We start from the raw sequence: 6,746 nt of genomic DNA, 5'->3' as shown, positions 1-6,746 counted from the left end.
GTGAAATTCATGGCCCCAGGGTCAGGGGTTCTGGTGTTAGGGCGGGGCTATATAGATCATATAGTGAAAGTGCACTATTTCTTTGAAAATCTTTTCCTCTGCTCCTGGGTATTAAAGTAATTACATAGTTATGATGAGCAAGAGTGCCTCTTCCAAAATTGTGAAATTCATGACCCCTGGGTCAGGGGTTCTGGTATTAGGGTGGGGCCTATTGATTATTTTGTGAAAATGCATTAATTCTTTGAAAATCTTTTCCTCTGCTCCTGGGTATTAAGCCGATGAACTAAGTACATAGTTATGATGAGGAAGAGTACCTCTTCCAAAATTATGAATTTCATGGCCCCTGGGTCAGGGGTTCTGGTGTTAGGGCGAGGTTCTTATGATAATGTATGAAAATGCATTAATTCTTTGAAAATCTTCTCCTCTGCTCCTGGGTATTAAGCCGATGAACTAGGTACATAGTTATGATGAGGAAGAGTACCTCTTCCAAAATTATGAATTTCATGGCCCCTGGGTCAGAGGTTCTGATGTTAGGGTGGGGCTCTTATGATTATATAGTGAAAATGCATTAATTCTTTGAAAATCTTCTCCTCTGCACCTGGGTATTAAATAAACTAACTAAGTATATAGACTAAGTTATGATGAGCAAGAGTGCCTCTTCCAAAAGCTTGAATTTCATGGCCCCTGGGTCAGGGGTTCTGGTGTTAGGGCAGGGCTGTTTTATTTATGTAGTGAAAATGCATTTATTCTGTTAAATAATCCTTAGTGTTGAGCATATAAACAAAGTGCATAGTTATAATGAATAAGGGTGCTTCTTACAAAATGTTAAAAATTTTGTGGTCCCAGGGTGAGGAGTTTTTGTCTTTCTCATGGGGGGGGGGGGGCTATTGATAACATAAGTGAAAATGTGTTAATTTTTTGAAAATATTCAGCCAAGTGGAGAGTTATGATGATGAGGGTACCTCTTTCAAATTTGTGATGAGGATACCTCTTCCAAATTTGTGAAATTCATGATCCTGGGTCATGGGTTTTGGTGTTAGGGTAGGGCTGTGTTGAATCTGTAGTCATGGTACATGTAGTGAAAATGCATTATTTCTTTGAAAATCTTCTCTGTTCCATGGCATATCAAAGGCAAACAAAGTAAAAGTTTTAATAAGAAAGATTATTTTTACCAGTTTTTAAACATCTGGACCATTTGGTCAAGTGTTCTGGTCCTCGCCAGGGCTCTATTAATTTGTATTCTACTGAGAGAAGTTATTCCCCTTTGCAATTAACTTTTGATAATTAATCATTGAAAATAATGTATTTGAAAAGTTAATAGAACAAGCATTCTGAGAGTATTGCATTAGCAATACTAGTCCCCTACCTGCAAGTGTAATCTGGTTCCTGCTAAAAATTGAAAATACCATAATTCCATCAAAAATCAATGAAGTGGAAAGAAATGCGAACTTGATCTATAACTCATCAAGGTTAAGTCACATACCAAAAATCAGCTCAATATCTGCAAGCATTTAGAAGAAAAGTGCGGAAAAAAACCAAGTGGGACAGACTGACAGACAGATGGACAGACGGACGGACAGACTCGGAGGAAACCTATAGTCCACTCCGGTTTCACCAGTAGGGGACTAATAAGATCTAGAGAATTATGCAAAATATTTTTATAAAAAACTAACCCATTATAGACATTGTTAGGGACTCCCATAAATGGACTTTGTTGGGAACTCCCTGATGTGGACATTAATAGGGACTCCCATTAAAGACATTGTTAGTGACTCCCTGATGTGGACATTGTTTGGAACTCCCACAAGTGGACATTGTTAGGGACTCCCATATGCGGACATTGTTAAGGACTCCCAAAAGGGGACTTGTTTGGGACTTCCATTTTTGAACTTTGTTAAGAGCTCTCATATTTGACATTGTTTGGGACTCCCATATGTGGACATTGTTGGGGACTCCCATATGTGTACATTAATAGGGACTCCCATATGTGTACATTAATCCAGACTTCCATGAGTGGACATTGTAAGGGACTCCTATTATAGACATTGTTAGTGACTCCCTGATGTGGACATTGTTGTGCACTCCCATATGTGGACATTGTTAGAGATTCCCATATGTGGACATTGTTAGGTACTCCCGTAAGTGGACATTCTTTGGGACTTCCATTATAGACATTGTTAGGGACTCCCATATGTGTACATTGTTAAGGACTCCTGTTAAAGATATTGTTAAGGACTTCCATAGGTGTGCTTTGTTAGGGACTCCAATATGTGGACATTGTTCAGAACTCCCATATGTGGACATTGTTAAGGACTCCCATAAAGGGACTTGTTTGGGACTTCCATTTTTGAACATCATTAGGGACTCTCATATGTGAACATTGTTAGGGACCCCCTTTATAGACATTGTTAGAGACTTCCATGAGTGGACATTGTTAGGGACTCCCACATGTAAAAATTGTTAGGGACTTCCATGAGTGGACATTGTTAGGGACTCCTGTATGTGGACATTGTTTGGGACTCCTGTATGTGGACATTGCTTGGGACTTCCATATGTGGATATTGTTAGGGACTCCCATATGTGGACATTGTTAGGGACTCCCATATGTGGACATTGTTTGGGACTCCCATATGCCAACATTGTTAGGGACTCCCATATATGAACATTGTTAGGAACTTCCATAAGTGAAGGGACTCCCATGTGCAGACATTGTTAAGGACTCCCATAAGGGGACTTGTTTGGGACTTCCATTTTTGAACATTGTTAGGAACTCTCATATGTGAACATTGTTAGGAACCCCCTTTATAGACATTGAAAGGGACTTCCATATGTGGACATTATTAGGGACTCCATATGTGGACATTGTATGGGATTCCCATATGTGGACATTGTTAGGGACTCCAATACAGTGGATGTTGATATTGTTATGGACCCCCATATGTGTACATTGTTAGGAACTCTATGTGGACATTGAAAGGGTCTCCCATATGCATACATTGTTATGGACTTGCATATATAGTCATTGTTTGGGAGTCCTATATGTGGACATTGTAAGGGACTCCCGTTTTATACATTGTTAGAGACTCCCGTATGTGGACATTGTTTTGGACTCCCATATATGAACATTGTTAGGGACTCCCATATGTGAACATTGTGAGGGACTACCATATGCAGACATTGTTAGGGACTTCCATATGTGGACATTGTTGGGGACCTCCACATGTACACTCTGCTATGGACTCCCGTAAGTGGACATTGTTAGGGACTCCCATTATAGACATTGTTAGGGACTCCCATATGTGGACATTGTTAAGGACTCCCATTACAGATATTGTTAAGGACTCCCATTACAGATATTGTTAAGGACTCCCATATGTGTGCATTGTTAGGGACTCCCATATGTGGACATTGTTAGGGACTCCCATAAGTGGACATTGTTAGGGACTCCCATATGTGGACACTGTTAGGGACTCCCATATGTGGACATTGTTAGGGACTCCTTTAAGTGGACAATGTTTTGGACTTCCATATGTGGACATTGTTGGGGACTCACATATGTGGACATTGTTAGGAACTCCCATATGTGGACACTGTTAGGGACTCCAATAAAGAGAATGTTGACATTGTTAGGGACTCCCATATGTGTACATTGTTAGGGACTCCCATATGTGTACATTGTTAAGGACTCCCATGAGTGGACATTGTAAGGAACTCCCATTATAGACATTGTTAGAAACTCCCATATGTGGACATTGTTTGGGACTCCTATGTGTGGACATTGTTAGGGACTCCCATAAGTGGACATTGTTTGGGACTTTCATTATAGATATTGTTAGGGACTCTCGTATGTGGCCATTGTTTGGGACTTCCATTATAGACATTGTTTGGGACTCCTGTATGCAGAGTTTGTTAGGGACACTGTTGTGGATATTGTTGGGGACTTCCATGAGTGGACATTGTTAATGGACATTGTTAGGGACTCCCATTATATACATTGTAATGGACTCCCGTAAGTGGACATTGTTAGGGACTCCCCTATGTGAACATGTTAGGGACTCCCATATGTGGACTTAGTTTGGGACTCCCATATTTGGACATTATTAGGGACTCCCATATGCAGACATTGTTTGGAACTCCCATCTGTGGACATTGTTAGGGACTACCATATGTAAACATTGTGTTGGACTACCATATATGGACATTGTTTTGAACTCCCATATGCGGACATTGTTAGGGACTCTCATATGTAAACATTGTTAGGGACTCCCGTATATGGACATTGTTAGGGACTTCCATAGAGACCATGTTACTGTACCCCCTGATACCATGAATCTATAGGATTTAAACCACAGACGTGTGAACTTAGATGTATCAAATATAATTACAGGGTACAGCCCTCTCCTCCCCTACTGAGAGAGTGTAATACAGTGAAACTTGTCTATTATGGAGGTTGTGTATTCCAATACAATGTAAACATCAAGCCCCTTACAATTAATTTAATTGTTTAAAATGTTGTCTAATCGGGCCCATTTCTAAGGGACCAGTGATGTCTGGATAAGACAATTTTTACTGTAAATTTACACTGTCATATTCTTCCATACCTTCAACAAAGATCAACTATTCAAGTTTTACATCATATTTATTATGTCAGTTAAGATTTGGCTAGAATTGTCTTACAACCATTGCTTTTACAAGGAAAAACAAACATATGAAATGAAACAAACACATGCAATATGGCCTGCACATCTGTTCTGTGCAAATAAATATAATGCTTAACAAACGTTCATATATCTGAAAAGTTGTATCCTAGAGAAATGTAAATGTTAAAAAATGCATTTAGGCACAATCAACAATATCATAACCCATGCTTTACAAAGTCATTGCTCATTAAAAATCTAAGTTAATTAGAAATAAAATTACAGACTAAGACTGCTACATATTTGTATACTTGTGGAGAGTCTGGAGAAACCATCAGTCAAAAATCTCAAGGAATTTCAAACTTAAAAGAATTTCAAACAGCAACAGATTAAATGGCTTTAAAACAAAATAATTTATTTAAAAAGAAAAGGTTACATTACAGCCACAACATTTAGACTGCAGTTTTTAAATTACAACATGTACATTTGTACATGTATTCATTATCATAATTATTAGTGTCACAATTTAATAAATATCCATTTTTTAAAAATAACATACCTCCCTTACCCCCCTTTCAAAAAAAAAAAATCCAAATCCATTAATCTGTACCCATTTTTAGGAAGACCCAAAAATATTATTGTGTTCAGTTGTGGGATAAAATGTTCTGTGCCACTGAATTCAGAATTTATATATATATTGATGGACATTTAAGTACTAACACCACACTTAACTGAAGAGCAAATGCACGGGAACTACATCTACAGCAATAAATAATCAAATTTAACAATAAACCACTGTACAATTCCTAGATCCATTCATTAGATCATTTCAAATTCATGATTTAAATTATTAAATCTATCAATATAAAATCACACACATTCAAGTAACTGTACAGTTACTAAAAATGAAGATTAAAAATTCTTGTACAATTATGTAGGAACCAGTATCTACATGTTGCTACATTTAAAAATTGGGATCAGAATTCTTAAAATTTTATAAAATCTTTTTAATAATAAAAAAGAGAGAGAGAAAGAACTAAAGCCTTATTGAAAAGTTACACTTCGTATAAGACTATTTTTTTTCTTACATTTACACCTGTGGCATGAGTTTTCTAAGGCCTTCTTAAACAAGATTTTCAATATGACTACATCATATTTACTGCAGCACTTAATGTACACATAATTCACAGATGACATCAAAATTGTTACAAGATGGGCCCTGTGGTGCAATTCGTAAAAAACTCTTAACATTTCAGGTTCAAACCCCAAGAAAAATTGTTGCAACTTTCCTCTATTGATTAAATTTAACCAAAACTATTATTCTTTGTCCTAGAAGATATCTGGCACTGCACTTAGTGGATGTGCTACTTTACACAGTAAAAGAGAAAATGTACTCAGACATCCTTATCAAACTTATTACATGTACCTCTGTACACATCGATATGATAAGCTCTTAAATCCCCCCCCCATATAATCTAGAGAAGTAAAACAATGTTATATTTTCATTTTAAAATGAACCTCGACAAACTCATTGGCAGCTTTAATGATTACTGAATATAATATCTGTTCCTCGTCCCCTTTTGAAAAGAAAAATAATCAAATACTGCAGAATGACCTCCGCACAGGAATTTATATACCTATACCAGGATGATTACACAAAACAGAAACATCTGGGATTATCATCCAATCTTGTGTAAAGTTATAAAAATGAATCTTTTCACACTAATATCTTGGAGTTCTCTTTTTTTATACTATACCACCCCCTCCCCTTTAAAAAGGCATGCTCTTTGGAATTATATTTAAAAGTCATTAGATTAGAATGTACATATTTCTAAAAAAAAAATCTTCAATTCAAACACAAAAAATGGCATGTAAATAATTTTCCTTAAGAGAAACTAAAGAGATCTTTCATAAAACCTGTGATGATATTTCTTTACACAATGAAATGTCATTTCCTCTGGTACACAAAGCTCACACCTTGCCATTACGTACTCTTATCACTGTATTCCAAGCCCCTTTTGGGTTTTCAAGTTAAGACAAAAATATTGCAAATTTACTATTTCACAATGTTACCTAAAATTATCAAAATAATACTGACACCCCCCCCCC

The sequence above is a fragment of the Saccostrea echinata genome, unplaced genomic scaffold, assembly GCF_033153115.1.
Source record: "Saccostrea echinata isolate AGI-Se365-2 ecotype Australia unplaced genomic scaffold, CSIRO_AGI_Sech_v1 ptg000054l, whole genome shotgun sequence".
Lineage (NCBI taxonomy): Eukaryota > Metazoa > Mollusca > Bivalvia > Ostreida > Ostreidae > Saccostrea > Saccostrea echinata.
The sequence above is the reverse complement of the archived record's forward strand: the minus strand, read 5'-3'. Positions refer to the sequence as shown.